Raw genomic sequence first — 18,562 nt, 5'->3', positions numbered from 1 at the left:
TCATTATGTTTCCACATTAATTAAGTGGTTTAAAAGACGGGGGCGCAGCCGCAGAGCACTAGTTTGTTGCCTTTTGCACGACACTTGTTTGCTGCTGTTTATTAAAGAAGCTCCTCTGGGCGGGGAGACCTCTTAAATGGGGTTAGACCTCATTGAGGGAGGCGACTCGTAGTGAATTATTGGATTGCGGCTCAGAGAGTGCATGCGCGGACGTGTGTTTAAACGTTCAGATGGAAAGGCGCCCGGGGGGTGTTTACCTGAGAGGGCTCTATCTATCCCCCTATACTCCGCTCCCTCCATTGCGCCCGCTCCGGTGTCTAATCGGTCTGATAAACAATGTCCTCCTCCTCTGTAGCCAGGCATTTAGGCAGTCCTGCTCATCCACGTCTGGTGGTGTGGGGAGACAGTGGAGTTCAGGACAGTGACAGCAAGGGCCGGAGGCAGGGACAGACATGCATACGGACTGCCCACACACACAAGCACACACACACACACACACACGCCCGTTCACGCATGGCTGTGTGTGTGCTTTCGTTAATGACACTCGTTGAGGAGTAATGAGCAGGTTGCCCCTGATGTAACCTCCACACACGGAGTTAGAGAGATGGATGTTGCCTTGTGTTATGTGAAGAAGCACGTGTGTGTGTGTGTGTGTGTGTGCACACAAGATTTGTACACACACACACACACACACACACACACACACACACACACACACGTTGCTGGTGCTTTAGTGAGGAAGAGTCGTATAGGAAGACAAATGTACTCCAAGGAACATTAGATAGAATTACACGACCGGAGTCCCTCAGGGGTCGTTGACAGGATGCCAAGAATTTCTTGCCTATTTGCAAACGATAAGCGATTGTTGCGGCGATGCAGTATAATTGTATGCACCTGTAAACACACAGACAAGCAGAGGGAGCTCGTTCCGTTGCACCATCCATGTCTATTCTAGGGACATTTGAGGCCTGACAATATTCTCATCTGCAAATGGCAAGCGAGGTGCCACACGGCAGAAACATCAGTGGATAATGTTTGCTGATTGCAGGCATGTTTTTATTTACTCTGAGCGTGAAATTGCCTCACTCAGGCCATTTGTGGCTCCAGAGAGTTCCTGATATTGCAGTCTCTCCTGGTGCCACTTGTACGGAAAGCCATTGTCCCCAAAATACACATGCACTGCAGCCATGGCTGCGGCTGCTGTGTCTATGCAGCCATGGCTGCGTGTCAATGCAGCCATGGCTGCGTGTCTATGCAGCCATGCTAGCTATTATTTGCGACGCATTGTGAGCTTGTAGATCTGCTATTTTCAAATAATTGTTATACATTTGAGTACATTTGCAGTACATTTTTTATTTACTATTTCTATATTGCGGTATTTATACTTTTACTTAAGTAAAACATTTGAGTACTTTTACCACCACTGGAAAAATCGGTTGATATCGGTATCGGAAATTAGGAGTTGTACAATATTGGGATATCGGTAAAGTCAATATCGGACATCCCTACCTGCAACTGTTTTAAGGCCAGTCCGCACTAATGCACCTCAAGTTCCTCAACACAACACAACAAAAATAGATACCAAGCTCTTAGCTGTCTGGTGTGTCTCTGTGTGTCCACTACTTACCACTATACTTACTCTACCGTATTAATACATTAAGACCAGATTATACTAATGTCTTAATCTAAATCATGGCAGTTTTCAGCATACAACCAAACAAAATAACTGGCTCTCTTAGTCTCTTGTCCACTAGTCCCTTCCTAACATTTTAGTCTAGTTTTTATTTGTTGATGCAATTGTCAATATATTTAGTCTTAGTTTTAGTCATCATAGCTTAGTTTTCATTTAGTTTCGACGAACATTTTTTGTCATAGTATTAGTCGACGAAATCAACACTGTTGGGAATGAATGACAGCATGACAAAATTACATTTCTGAACTCATTGACTGCATCCACACAGTAGATTCACAAAGATGCCAGTTGCCGCTCGCGGCACGAGTCTCTTCCTGGTTTTTAGACAGCTGGTGGATGGAAATGAAGCTTCAACTTGCAGCGTCGGCAAAGAGTTTCCGGTTTTCTGGCCGACACTTGCAGCGTGGGTGGAGCTTCATTTTCCATCCACCAGCTGTATAAAAACCAGGAGGAGACTCCTGCCGCGAGTGGCATTTGGCATCTTTGTAACGAGACTGTGTAGAAGCACCCATTCCGTGTATGCCCGGTTATAGGCAACCGTTGACATCAGTGCAAGTTCTTAGGCTAGTGGTTCTCAAACCTTTTCATGTCAAGGACCCCCAAATTGAAGCTAATAAGCCTGCGGACCCCCATTTGAAAGGATATGTCATAAGTGAGACAGACAAACAGATGGACAGACATATAGAGACAGAGACAGACAAACAGATGGACAGACATATAGAGACAGAGACAGACAAACAGATGGACAGACATATACAGACAGAGACAGACAAACAGATGGACAGACATATACAGACAGACAAACAGATGGACAGACATATACAGACAGAGACAGACAAACAGATGGACAGACATATACAGACAGAGACAGACAAACAGATGGACAGACATATACAGACAGAGACAGACAAACAGATGGACAGACATATAGAGACAGACAAACAGATGGACAGACATATAGAGACAGAGCGGAAGTGTGAAGAGGGAGTCGGGGAGAGTTAGAGTGGGACGAGAGAGAGAGAGGGAGAGGGAGAGACTCTTTCACCCACGCCATAACCCACCGAAACCTGAACACGCTGATCGACTGTTTTCAGCTTTTTATAGGAAAAAGTAGAAAAGGAGGAAAACAAAGGGTAGAACTCAGGGGACTAAAAAAAAAATAAAAAAAAACTGCTATGTTCTGGAAAATCGTGTATTTTGAGCACATCTTGACTACCTGACTCTTCATGAAAAGCATGATTTCTATTGAAGGCATATGCCTTGTTTGACCCTGTAACAGTACAGCATTCTTTTCCGTTGCTCCATTGAAACACGTTCTCTATTTTCTACATATCACATCATCATCTATTCCAACGCCTCTCCACTAGTCCGGCCTCCTAGTGTTGGATGGAAGCTGTTAAAAAAAGAAGGGAGTCTTGAACCCTGTAACCTTGATGGCTGTGGCAGTCGGCTTAAATCACACACTTTTACGATCTCTGTGTGGCTACACACACACACTGACACACTAGACTGAATAAGATGGCCTGGCTTTGTGATTGCTGCACCACAACCAATCTCTCCATGCGATGTAGCACGTCGCTGTTATAAGGGGGGCTTTTTTCGATTTACCGTCAATGGTGTTTATTAAAACACAGACCAGTGGTGCCTTTTATGACGGCGGTGGTTTTGCTGCTGGGCGTGATGCTGCTATTAGGCGACAGATATCTAACGTACCCCGTGACACTGATAGAGGAGCACTAACTCGGTGACGGTCACATCCCCTCTTAACATTTCTTTTGCACCTTTATACAAGCGGTGCGAGATAAAGTTACACACATTCATGTACATATGTGACCCACCGTGAATGGGAGCCTGTCTTTGGAAAGGTTCACTTATGTGGACTAACATTACACCTAGCTAAATGTTTTCTACTCAGTCTGTGTCTCATAGGAGGGCTGTGGGCAGTTTAGAAACATCATCATTAGGCAGATTTTTCATTATCGTGAGAACGATGCGGCTTCCATTTTCGCATTGCAACTTTTCAGGACTAGAAAGCCTGCAGTTTCTATTAGCTTGTATTCCTCATCGATGATGTCACTGGAGGATGGTTTCTGAACTGCTCACAGCCCTTCTATGAGACACAGACAGAGTAGAAAAGAATTGCGCAATTTTTTCATGATTATTAGTGAGGACCTTATTTACCTTATTATTATATGAAGATAGGTTAAAAAGTGGTGAAGTGGTCCTTTAAGAATGGTGGTCTATGGGCAGGCTGGCAGGCTGAGGCCTTTTGTGACCTTAAGCGTTGGCGGGGGAAGGAGTTAAGTGGTGTTAAAGTCTGAGGCCCTCGGGTATAAGTAACCTTGAAAAGACATAATTTTCCCTGTGGTACCTGAACCAAAATGTCCAGGGGCACCACATGTAACCAAGCGGAGCGAGAGGGGTGAAGGGATTGTCTATAACTGTTTGAGTTGAGAACGCAGGTAGAATGGGAAATGTGTGATATCCTGCTGTGCCAAGGACACCAGTGTTGATTTTGACAACAGATTTGAGTTTTTTAGTCATAGTATCTTGAATAGTTTTCATTTAGTTTCACACTCACATTTTAGTCACCTGGAATGTTTTCGTGTTCGTCTAGTTTTAGTCGACTAAATATCATGAGATTTTACTCGACTAAATCTACAGTTTGTTTAGTCGACTAAAATGTGTTTTGGCGGGCCTTGATGCCATCGTAATGGCAGATTTTACACTTGCGTTGTGAGCTTGTAGATCGGCTATTTTCAGTGTAAAATGACCAGTGTTGTTCAAGTTACTTTAAAAAAGTAATTTGTTATAGTTATAGTTGCTAGTCTGAAAAAGTAACTACCGGTAATTACTTTACTAGTTACTTTACTAAATATTTTAAGTTTAAAAAATATATATTTTTCAATTCAGACATATTGTTTTCAAGGAAGAAAAAACCCCACTTAAGGTCGTCTTTATAATGCATTATAGCCCATTTATAATGCATTATAATGTGCTTATAAGGCATTATATCACCCGTTAAGTAAAGTGGCAAAATTTGTATAATATGCTATAGCATATTATTGATGTTTATAAGACATTATTCCATTTAATAAACACATTGGTTATAATGCATTATGACACAGACATTACTGCACTTCTCTATGTGCCTTCATAACCACCTAAGTTATAATAGTTATAATGTGCTGTTCCACTGAGCATAATAATGCATTATGACCAGCACTTATAATATGTTGTAAAGGTGGTTATACTGTAGGTTGTTATACATGATTACACACATTTATAAAGAGTTTTATAATGCCTTACAAGCACATTATAATGCATTATAAATGAGCTTATAATGCATTAAGGCGACCTTAATATAAAGTGTTACCAAATTCCCTAATCCAGTTGTGGTTTGTTTTAAGTTCTACTCTAAAAAACAGTACAATATCCAAAATCACAGACAATATCCAGTCTAATGATATGGATATAATACTGATGTCATGTGCACAGACAGGCCTAAAGTAATTACCCTATGTTACCCTGACCAATCATCATCATTATGATGACATTATGCCCTGTGGAAGCCACTTTCTCTTTCTCATGTGGAATGTGTTTCACTCTGGGAGTGGGAGCGCACTCAGCGCACCATACCAGTTTACATGCCAGACAGCACTGGCAGGAGAAGGAGACGGTTCTTTTGGATTACATTACGTAACGTGGGTAACTACTAACGCACCCATTGAAAACACAGTAACTATAATGGCGTTACTGAATGAGAAAATGTAAAGAGTTACTTTAAAGTTACAGCAAAAAGTAGTTTCTTTATGTAAAGTAACATAATGTAAGGGTTTTAGTTCCAACACAGTGCAACGCTGAAAATGACTTATACTGGATCTCTTGTCCACTAGTCACTTCCTAACATTGTAGTCTTTATTTGTTGACAAAATTGTCAATATATTTAGTCTTAGTTTTAGTCATCATAGTTTTCATTTAGTTTCCATTTAGTTTATGTCAGTGAAAAGGGTTAGTCGGCGAACATATTTCGTCTTAGTTTTAGTCGACAAAATCAACACTGAAGGACACTACAGTAGTCATGTATTTGAACCCCAAATATTTTTGCCAGGGACATAACATAACAGAACACCAAAGGAGCTGATCTACAAACTCACAAGTCACAACGAATACCAAACAACTCGCCTCGGGTGTACAGCCGGCAGAACTGCGCGGCCTGGTATTCCTAAGTAACCTATAAGTAAATGATGCTTAAACGGTTAAACCTAACCTTATTAAGTTATTCCTAACCTTAACCTCAGTAACTATGCCTAAACCTAACCCTATTCCTAAACGAAACCCCAGTAAAACTATGCCTAAACGGATAAACCGAACCCTATTCCTAAACGTAATCCCAGTAAAACTATGCCTAACCCTAAACCTATTTCTAACCTTAATCTCAGAAAAACAAACAAAATAAAGAATACAAGAACCGCAGCACTGAGCGGTCGCCGTGAGGTTGGTGGAAAAAAGCAGGGGCGAGATGGTGTTGTGACAGTAACCGTACCTGTTACCGTCACAACCCAACACGTTGTGAGCTTGTAAATCAGCTAATTTTTTATAATTACTGTTGCTCATTTTTCTGGGGACCCCCTGGAACCCTCTCAAGGATCCTTGGTTAACTTGATCATTAACATAGACACCTATGTCTCTACCGTGTAGCTTGCATACGTGAACGTATGTGCGCACACGCAGGACCGCAGGTCTGTGTGCCAGTCCTTGATAATGAGCTTCTGGACATCATCAGGGGCCATTATCTGAATCCAGAGAACCATAGGGGTGTCCCCCCCCCCCCCCCCCCCCCAGTGGCTGATGCGATTAGGGAACAAAAGAATGGCAGGATTAGTCTGGCACTGTCCAGATGGAAGGAAACTATTTTGCAGTGGTGGAAAGTAACTATACGTAGATTTACTTAACTACTGTACTTAAGTACAATTTTGAGGTATTTGTACTTGACGTGACTATACTACATCTCGGAGGCAAATATTGTATACTTTTACTCCAATGCAATTATTTGAAAACTTTAGTTACTAGTAGTTACTTTTGCAGATTTTGATTATCATTACAAAACATACATACATAACATACTTCAGCACATTAGAGCCATTTGAAAATAGCCGATCTATAAGCTCACAATGCATCGCGATGCGACACATTGTGAGCTTGTAGATCGGCTCTTTTCAAAATATTTTTATACATATGAAAACATATACTTTAAGTTCATTGTGATGCCAATGCTTTTGTACTTTTACTCAAGTACATTTTGAATTCCAGACTGTTACTTATTTCTGTATTGCAGTATTAATATTAATATATAAGTACTTTTTCCACCACTGCCATTTCTACCCTTCCTTTGTTCCTTCATTCTTTTTTTAAAATCTTTAATTTATTTTATTCCATTATACGCCACAGCTGTGAGGCGGTTCCGTGTGGGGTTGGGGGTAGGCGGAGACTGATCTGTTGTCTGGTTGCTGACAGCACCACTCGGCGAAGGAGAATGGAAAGAGATGGCGATCGTACATCCCACACGCGCCACCCCACTGGCCTGTCCAGCCCCACGCTGTTCACTGGGCAATTCAGACCTGCCAAGTTATTAGGGCAGAGACAAAATGGAGGGCAATACAGCCTAACATAACCGGTGTGAGGGGAGGAAGGTTTCGGAAGGAGTACTGGAGAAGACCTGGGGAGTGATTGGTGCATCGACTGCTGGCACTGCAGCCTGGCAGATGTAATGTTCAGATGAGAGAGAGAGAGAGAGAGACTCATTTAGGTACCGTGATGGTTAGGATATATTTCAAGTTGATGCAGACTTCCACAGCTTAATGACTGTCAATAAAATGGGATGTTTTGTTTTGATATGGTGAGGGTCAGGTGGTTACTTCAGTTAGAACACTCGCAGTCACATTTGCATTCAGAACAGATGCAATTAGTTATGCATTGACTGCGAAACTAATGATAGTTCAAGAAAGCTTATTTTCCTGCAGGATACGCATTTTCCTTCATTTTATTTACCTGTTGTTAGGACCAAACAGCAATGTAGAGATAATAATGCTCACAACAAGGGCATCGACAAGCTCCGTCTTTAGCAAATGGGCTTTAATTTGTGGGAAGGGAGCAATTGATATTCCTATCAAAGTAATTTGTGACTTTTATTTTGCCTCCTGTGTCGGACATGCCAAACTGATGTTGTGCAGAAAGAACATTGTTCGATACATTATTCTCCTGGCTGTCTCTATAGACAATTAGTCGGACAGATGAATAAAATAATATGAGGCCATTTTCTGCAGGAGATGAATCCCTCCTGCCTGAGCTGAAATCCATTTACAGAGGAAGGCCTATTTTTATATCATAGAAGGGAAACATTAAAACTTTAGTGTTTGGTAATTGAGTACTTTAATAGAGGAACTCTCAAAGTGAACCAAGGACATTTTCATTATAGAACTTAAACTTTGAATCCTAAGATTCTGTCACGTTCGGGTCCAGCTCAAATAATGAACTGTGGCACCCACGTTTTTCATGATTGCCGGTAATTAATTAAAAAAATGTAAATTTGATATCCACATCTTTGGTAGAGAGATACAGTGTTGGGATAAGCCAAGCAGAGCCTCCCCTGCATCACTGCCAACTGTTAAAGATGGAGTGCCACCATTTTTTCCACCCTAAAACATGATCATCAGGTATTATTGCAATATAAGGGGGAAGAACCTTTTCCAAAAAGTGTACAGTATTTGTTAAAATCATGCTTTTATGTGGACACGCCCACCAGTTCATTAAGTATGCCTGGTTTGCCTGGTGGGTTGTGATGGGTGGTGATCCACCTGAACTGAAGCCGCACCCACAGCTGTAGTTGTATGATAAAGGGGGAGGGGTTAGGGGGGAGGGGTTAGGGATGGGGCTGATAGTGTGGTGTCACTATATTACTGTTTACTTCATTGGCCCGTTTGACTGTCAAGGGTTCAGCCTCCAGAAAGAAACCCTAAATACAAAGTTAATACACCATTGCACATAAAAACAACTCCAGGGTGTCTAATGAAGTACTGTCACCTCATAGACACATGAAAAACTGGAAAAATACAAATATTGTGGCACTCCATCTTTAATGAAGGAAAGGATTTAAGGTTGGTGTCGGGTTTAATTCCCTCCTTCCGTAACCATGAGTGACGGCGTGAAATTAATCTAGATGAAGCTGCAGTCATGTCATGTGGTCAGTACAAACATGGCGGAGCAGGTTCCTGTTGTTAAGCTTGTCATCTTAGCCTCATACATGTCATTATTTTGATCAGGTCACAGGAGAGCTGCAAAGGTCTGGGGAGGAATAGACGTATTCTGCTATTTTCATCTCTAAAGAAGGGTGTGGCAGGCTTTATTATAGGCTTTGCACATGACTTATGGCGGCTGTTGTTTATTTAGCAAGTTTGCAGCCAGTCATTTCAGTAAAAGGCTAAATAGCACACGCAACTTGTAATCTGTTTATATATTGGATAGTTTAGACTAGTAAGCATTCTGTACATGTCGAACCAGTGGCATCATCCAGTTTATATTGGTGTAAACATTCAGGTCGCGACCTCACATAATCACAAAATCTATGCAGCCAGCCAGATTTTATTTGAGCTTTCTTCCAAGGATGAGCCGGTGTTTATTGCGTTGCTTCCTGACCTCCTTGTCCTTGTGAATCCCTCCGGGACGGTTAATGTGTTGATGGAGGGTCCTCTCCTCCCCTCCCCGGCGTTAAAGCACTCACCGTCTGCAACAACAACTTTATAGAACACCTGCGGGAGCAGCTTGTTTATGGGCTCATCGGCTGCATGATTTTTACATTTTCCAGTTGGCCAAGCGACATGCTGCTGAAAACAAACACTGAGCTGCGTTGAAACGGAGACAGTCAAATTCGAGCCAAATTCTAATACTCAAATGTCTGTCTCCTCGCTTCCTCCTCCATCATCTTTCCTCCAGCATGGTGGTGTCACGGTGACATTGGGAGAGAGAGTTGGTGCATTTTCCAGCACCGGCGGGAGCAGTCCGACACCCTACCCCAGACCCTAACCTAACCCTAACCTCACAAGGAAGACACGAGTGATTTTTAACGGCAATGCATGTCGGGAGCTACGGCTGTTATGTAAGCCGGGGATAATATCTGGCTAGGTGATCATTGTGCCTTCTGAGACTTGGACCAATAGTATGCCTAAAGTGGCAACCTTAATATTGAGTTTAAATATAAGCAGAGTTATGAAGTGTACTGTATGCATTTAGGTAGCTGCTCTACCTCGTGAGCCACAATAGTGATATGGAAAAATGAGAGGAGTTAAAAGGAAGAAATTAACATCCCCTAAGTGTTAAAGGAGAATTCATACTAAAAGGCTTTCTTACCTTTCTTTGTAGTTGTTACTGTACGTCCCCATCAAAGAGGTCCAGGTGTTATTTTGTGCAAAAGCTCCTTATTGGCTATTTCCCCTACCATAAGCCATAAATGAATTGCATTGAATTGAATGGGATGTATGGGGTGTTGTGCTAATTCGCTTATTTCCATCGAAATAAGTAGTAAATTGTGCCGCTTGGGTTATTTTTTACATTATGAAGAGAGGATATAACACCCCATATATCCCATTCAATTCAATGCAATTCATTAAGGGCTTATGGTAGGGGAAATAGCCAATGGAGCTTTTGCACAAAATAACACCTGGACCTCTTTGATGGGGACGTAACAACTACAAGGAAAGGTAAGAAAGCCTTTTAGTATGGAATTCTCCTTTAAGACAGGAAAGGTGTGTGCGTGCGTGTGTGCGTGCGTGTGTGTGCGTACTGTACATACATACAAAAGGACAGAGAGACATAGCTGTTCATTAGAGGGCTAGCACCACTCAAAATACACAGTTAAGACATATTTGAATATTCTAATAATTTCTAATTAATGTTAACTCCATAGACCAAAAATCACAACAATCTTTTAAAACCAGGAGAACAGAACATAATTATATACTACTTCCCCACACTGTTTTAGGATTGATTTTATTTTCAAGGCACCTCATGGTCTTGCTTTTTTAGGCTTGCTTTAGTAAGTTTAGTCAAACAAACTTTTATTGTTGCGATGTTTGATTACATTTTTCTCCCGTTTTATGTTCGATATGTGCTCTATACGAATGAAGTTTATTATTCAAATTGCTCGTTAACACAATACCAACTGTGGTGCCTCGTTATAATTTAGATAAGCATTATTTGACAAATTAGCTGGCACAAACGATGAGTCAGCAAGTGTGGTAATATTTTATTAATCCTGTTTTGAGTACATTTTAATAAGCACAGCCATTTGCATGCATTTTGCATATAGCTATAGGGCTGGCAGAGGAGCGACTTTGGGAGTGTTGGTTGTTGCAGTATAATATCTCCTCGCGGCGGCGGCACCTTGGCTCTTCTGGGGGCAGTTAAAAACTCTGCAGAAGGCTCATTTTAATTTTCATGGCTGCATTTACATGCTGTCTCACTGTCTGGACTTCTGAGTTATATCCGGGCGCTTCATCTCTCTTGAAATGAAGAAGATATAAATGTTTGCTGAGGAAGTGTAAAAACGCCGGCCCCTCAACAGTATACACTACTGCGTGCGCGTGTGTGAGTGCATGTGCGTGCGCGCGTGTGTGTGTGTTATACAATGCTCTATGCTCTGAGCCCATACGCATGTAAACTCACTTTAGGGAGCATTCTGCAAAGTCTGCTACTCACACCTCACTTTATGTTTTGCTGAAGAAGCACTTCCTGTTATGGGTTGCAGGAGGTCGCACTCTGAACACACACACACACACGCACACGCACGCACGCACACACACACGCAGTCACACACACCTTTTCCTGACATTTGACACGGATATGGATCCACATGCCAATGAAAGAGTGCCATTCCCATGAGTGACATTTACCTGGGGAGGGCTTGAGGTCATTGGTGAAGGTCAGCCCTATGAGTGACTGTAGGGGGTGTTGGGGGGGGGTGTTTAGTTGTTAGATGTAATGTGGGTGACCTCGATGTATAAGAGTGCCCCCAGGAATAGATGTGGGGGACATTTAATGCAGTGACATTTGGAGCGTAGCTCTTGTTTAACCCGATTGCTACAGTACATACTGCATACCTATATAATCACTGTATTACCGCCATTAGGCATCCTATTCTGTGTTTCCGTGTGTGTGTGTGTGTGTGTGTGTGTGTGTGTGTGTGTACGTACTGTTATCTTGTTTGTACTTACATCATTTGCTTTCCTTTCCTTGGGGATGTTTTAGTGAACTCTCCAGCTCCCCCGGGAAGTTATTTGATGTGTTCCCTCTGAATACAAACTCTAGAGAATAGGAGAAAATCAAAGCACAGCAAAAGAAACCCCCTTCTGAAAATGTATGGTAAATATTATACAGTACGTGTGTGGCAAATACACATGTGTGTACAATTTATATCTTTTGAATACCAAGCTGTTTTTCTCAAAATGTAATCATTTTTATTTGTATTGCTCATTCTCAACAACAATGCAATTCAAAGTGCTCTGCGTGATCCATTAAACATTAAGACGGAGCATTAACACGTGCACTATTTAAACACATTTGAAATACATATTTCATTACCAATATAAATGTCATTTGAATATTACCAACATTTCGCTCCTTGCACCTGTAATGAGTGAGTTGCAAATAAAACCCTCTTGAATCTTTGAATAATTTGAATTAAAACAGAGCAGTGGCAGTGAAAGATTCAGTAACAAGGAATAATGCCTCAGAAATGTAAATGGGTGCATATAACGCAATTAAAATGGAAATGTTCACATTTTAGTGCTTGATAATTGGAGTATACTTTTAACAGCAGCACTCAAAGAGAGAACCAACTATATCTTGGTCTGAATTTAAACTACCGGTATATAAATACAAAGAAGAGCGGCGCAAATAATGTGCTGCATCACCCAGTTTTCCATGATTACCTGGAATATTGCTCAACATTCATATATGATGAGTTTAGCAATGCCTTCCAGTACAATGTTTGGATGGGTGGAACGCATGCAGCCTCATTAGGAAGCAGTGCATTACAAAACAACCTTGACGTGAAGTTGAACCTGCTCTGTTTTGTCCTTGCACTCCGCTTTTAACATGTTACATTCCTTACATCAAAGCTACAATCTGGGACAATTATTTTTAATTAATGAAACGTTATTTTAACCAATATGTACAGAATATGGTAGAGCACTGGTTCCCAAACTTTTTCATGTCAAGGACCGCCAAAATGATACTCATTAGCCTGCGCACCCACCATTTGAAAATATATGCCGGGGACCCCCTTATAGGAGAAGGTTTTTTACGACTCTAGCAGAGATTTTCAACCACTCCCAGTTTGACATGCATTAGGCTACGTACCCCCATTGAATGGCATTTCTATCTCTGGGACCCCAGTGTATATTGTAAAATCAAAGTTAATTACTTAGATTTTTTTTAACTTGGTGTTGAGTTGGACCTTATTATTTTCTTAGCCAAATTTAACTTTTAAGACTAATCAAATGACAGAGAAGCGTGTTTTAATTGTGTTGTGACTCAATCAATTAGTCTGCTTAAACACTTAAGACCTTTTTGAGTGGTGAACCACTCCTATAGACAGCTATGTGTGTCCCTGGGTCTGTCCCTGGCTGGGTCCCTGGGTCTGTCCGAGCACGGAAATAGCATTATAGCCTTTGTTCACCACCAAGTATCACTGTTGCACAGCCTAACACACAGACACAGACACACACACAGGCCAGGGATGAGGGCCAGTACAGTACAGTACAGTACAGTACAGTACAGTACAGTACAGTACAGTACAGTACAGTACAGTACAGTACAGTACAGTACAGTACAGTACAGTACAGTACAGTACAGTACCACTCACTTCAGACGGGCCTGGTAATGCACAATATATGTAAAGTGCCTTGGATAAAGGCGCTATATAAATGCACCATTTACATTTGCTTGTAGATAATTTTCTCTTAGAGTTTCCTAAGTGAAATGTTGTAGTCTGTTAAAGGGGATACTTGATTCAGAAACCAGGGAAAGGGGTACCAACAATATGTGAGAACCTCTGCTCTTAGTGGAAAAGACATATGCATTGTCAGAGATTTTAGTGGTGGTCAGCAACACCATGCAATATGGAGGAGAGCAGAGAGACGACTATCATCCCCAGGTGGGCGGGAGGAGGGAAGATGGACGCTTTAGTTTAGGAAGCTGACAGCCTCGGGGAAAATGGTGGCCCCCCTGGGGACAGTTGTGGGCAGTGAAGGTGTCGACCAGAAGCGATCCAATCAGTGAGGCAGAGAGCAGTACAGAGAATGCCTCCACCACACTGACATTCACATGTTCTTTAATGCCTTGACGGTCCTGGAATGAGCTGAGAGGGGGTCAGTCACCCTGATATATGTTATATGATACTGTAAAGGGTGTGATATATGATTATGATAGATATAAAATATATATATATGATGATATTCAGTATATAATGATATGATGGGGTATTATATATGACATGGTATGCTAGCATACAACATGCCATGGTCATATGCTAAACGACTGGGGACTATTCTACCCCCCCCCCCCCCCCCCCTCCGCTTTATAGTAGAGCAAGAAGAGACTTGGAAATATTGAACTTGAATGCACCGTCCCTTACACACACACTCATGCACCTACCCAGTCTCACCCAAACACGATGAAATAGCACGGAATTGCAATTCCGTACATACAGTACACGCCTGGAAAACCCCAAAATCTGTACATACTGTATGATACTGAAATCGGCCCCATAGACGATGACGGAGGGGCGCCGTCTCTACCCAACTTGAGCCACGGGAGACGCCACCGAGTGGCCCGAAGGGCCGAGAGTTGCCGTGTCGAGCGTTGCGAAGTTCGGTACCGAGTCAGCCCTGTCCTATTGTTACCCGATATGGACAGAATAGTAAATAATGTCTAACCAGAACTCACCCCCGATCCAGTCACGGTGAAATAGCACTTCCGTACTAGTGAAGGCCACACCTCCGTCACAGTCAAAACAGTAGTCGTTTATGCAATATGCACTATGCAATATGTACGGATTTTGGGGTTTTCTAGGCATATATGCACAGAATTGCAATTCTGTGCTATTTCGCCGTATTTCGGTGAGATGAGGTTGCATGAATGAACACATAGAATTCTTAGAGAGAGGGAGGGAGAGAGAGAAAGCAGGAGGTGTTTTATTCGATCATTCCTCAGGCTGTGCAATGCCGAGCAGATTGCTACGGACCTGCAGTGTAAACAGGACACCAGACTCCCTTTGTCTTGCCCTTCCACCTCTATCTGTACAGTTCCAGGTATAGGACTGTGTGTGCTCGTGCGTGTGTGCGTGTGTGTGTGTGTGGGCTACAATGTCTGCTCAGCACTTTCACTTGGCTCACAAAGAGCTTCCTTCTGTAGACTGGAGAGTCTACCGAAGGAAGCTATTCTCACAGTCAGCACAATGCCTTTTCTTTCTTTCTTTCTTTTTTTGTTGTTGTTGAAACTGCAATAGCCTTTCAACACAGTCACCACTATGCTGCACACAGTGTGGTTCAACACAGTCACCACTATGCTGCACACAGTGTGGTTCAACACAGTCACCACTATGCTGCACACAGTGTGGTTCAACACAGTCACCACTATGCTGCACACAGTGTGGTTCAACACAGTCACCACTATGCTGCACACAGTGTGGTTCAACACAGTCACCACTATGCTGCACACAGTGTGGTTCAACACAGTCACCACTATGCTGCACACAGTGTGGTTCAACACAGTCACCACTATGCTGCACACAGTGTGGTTCTACACAGTCACCACTATGCTGCACACAGTGTGGTTCAACACAGTCACCACTATGCTGCACACAGTGTGGTTCTACACAGTCACCACTATGCTGCACACAGTGTGGTTCAACACAGTCACCACTATGCTGCACACAGTGTGGTTCAACACACTCACCACTATGCTGCACACAGTGTGGTTCAACACAGTCACCACTATGCTGCACACAGTGTGGTATAGAAATCCAGCGTCTGCCACGTCGGCCGAATGAGTCTGTTTTGTTGTGTCATTGTTTGTAAGTGCACAGTTTGCACACGGTGCCACAGGAAGGAAATCTAACTCAATTCTCATCTTCTCTAAGAGAGTCCCGATCCCAACAAACTTTTCTGTGTGTCAATCCCCCCCCCTCCATTTTTCTCCCCGTTTCCTGTCAACTTACTTTGTATCTATCAATAAAGGCAAAAAATATCTTTAAAGGACAACTTTTGTTTTTTTCAACCAAGGTTCATGTTTTAGGTTGTTATTAGAGAAAGTAAAGATGAGGGTTAAACTTTTCTCATTTGCTGCTTTCTTACGTTTTAGCGATTTTAGCTATTTTACAGAGGGCATTCGAACATGGGGCTAAATATGTATTTATTTTACACAATTTTATAGCGATTCATTTTTCTATTGGTGACAAACAGACACGTTGAGCCATACAACACAGTATGGCAGCCCCCTATAGTATACCCCCCTTCACATTCAGTAGATCATGTGATCTTTTGTGGCCAGATGTAATTTCATAGGGTCTAGGACTATAGCAAATAATAAAAATAAAGAATCACTATAAAATTGTGTAAAATAATACATATTTAGCCCCATGTTCGATTGCCCCGCCTGCCTGGATGGAGGCGCGGGCTCACTTACTTCCTACACTACATGTTGTCTCAGTAAGACAGCCTGCACCCCCCTATCCACAAATTTGAGGAGCAGTGCACCAAAGCATTATGGGAATTGTGGTCCAGGAAGGAAGTGAGCCCAGTGTCCATAATATCATGGAGTTCAAGGACACTTAAAAACACATATTGCCAACATAAAACCCCCAGGAAAGTGTTTATTGTCTCCCAAACATCATTAAAATAAGATCTGGTTGCAAAAGGGGTGAAGTGTCCCTTTAATTGAGGTATTTGACCTGCTATGGTACACATAAGTCTAATACGTTGATTGATTGATTGATTGATTGATTGATTGATTGATGTATTTATTTACAGTTTGCAGAATTACAGTACATTTCAAGCACAACTCAATACAAAAACTGTTAACTGTGAGTGGCATTACACTTGTTTACAAGAGGGTCCACCATTTTCAATTCATCATAACATTTAGAAACACTTCTATAGAGCGTCGCAGTCCCGCCCCATACCAGGGCCCAGGAAATGATTCTCCGTTCATTTTCCTCATAGACATTTCAAAAAGTATTTATTTAAAGACGTTTACGCCACGGACAGAGCCAACTGGAGTCGTGACAACTTTTTTTTTTGTTGTTTTTCTTGTGCACACTATGGCCAGGAAAATAATGTAGTCTGTGCGTTTGACTATAGGGATTGACTGGATAGCTGAATTTCTACAATGACCATGATGTATTGGTGCACTGCTCCTCCTTGTGGAGAGGGTGAGGGCTGTCTTACGGAGACAACATGTTATCCAGGAAGGACTACATCTGTGACATCACAGGACTCCCTTATTTGCGGAGCCTGGGATTCGATGGGCGCTGTTAGGACGCTTGTTTTACAAAGCAGGCTACTACTAGTAGGGCGGGGTTATATAACCTCACAAAAACTATGCCTAAACCTAACCTTAACCCTAGCCCTAACCTGTAAAACAAGCGCCCATCGACTCCCAGGCTCAGCAAAAAAGGGAGTCCTGTGGCCGTGGCAGGCACTTTGAAATACTAAAATTTCTAAAAACGCATGTTACACACATAAAAACCCCCAGGGAAGTGTTTATTGTGTCCTAAACATCATTAAAATAAGATGGTGAAGTGGCCCTTTGCATGCTCCACTATCACATGCAAAGTTGCACTCTCACCATGGGTAGAGTAATACTTGCTGTTGTCATGAGGGAGCCCGGCCTTTCGTCCCTGTGAATCAATACTCTGGGTTCAGAGAGAGAGAGAGGGAGAGAGGGAGAGAGAGAGAGAGAGAGTCATTGAATCCCAGTATTATTGATTTAGGCAGAGCAGCATGATGGGGGACCTCTGGGTCTCAGTAAAGGCTGTGATTAGCATGCACTGTGCTAATGGAGGGCTTACTATAATTCTCTTTTTCATAATACTGTAGATCAGTGATACTCAACCTCAGGCCCGCGGGCCACATCAGGCCCGCGGGACCATTATGACTGGCCCACCAATGAAAATCTAAAAAAAAGAAGAAAAAAGAATCTGAGAAAATGAAATAAAAATAAATAAATCTGAATGAAGTTATCTTTAATTACATTATTATAAGTAATACTATTAGAGTTGTACTATTACTCGAACGAAAATAAAATGCAATGCAATGCAAATGAAAGACATATACTGTGTATCCCTATTCCCTGACATAATTTTATAGCTAAACGGACAGAATTCTATTTTATTTGAATGATGAAACCCAGCTGCCATTAATAGTTGGAAATGGAAATGGAAATTGCGGAAATTGCGGAAATTGTAATTGCGGAAATGGTGGAAATGGAAATTGTTTTATTTTACTCAGTCAGCCATATCACTACTCATTTTTTTTCATGAAAAAGGTCATAGCTGGGTAATCTATTTTCAGGCAAATTGTGTTTATTGTATTTTATTTTACTCAGCCATAACAATTTATTTTCTGTTAACCAACTTGCTGGCTGGCAGGCAGGCAGACAGCTACTCATAGACAGGCAGACAGACAGACAGCTACTCATAGACAGGCAGACAGACAGCTACTCATGGAGAATTGGACAGGCAGGCAGACAGCTACTCATGGACAGACAGACAGCTACTCATGGACAATTGGACAGGCAGGAAGGCAGACAGCT

This window comes from Protomyctophum bolini (genome assembly GCF_963924005.1).
Source record: "Protomyctophum bolini genome assembly, chromosome: 10".
Taxonomy (NCBI): domain Eukaryota; kingdom Metazoa; phylum Chordata; class Actinopteri; order Myctophiformes; family Myctophidae; genus Protomyctophum; species Protomyctophum bolini.
This window is presented reverse-complemented; position numbering follows the sequence as displayed.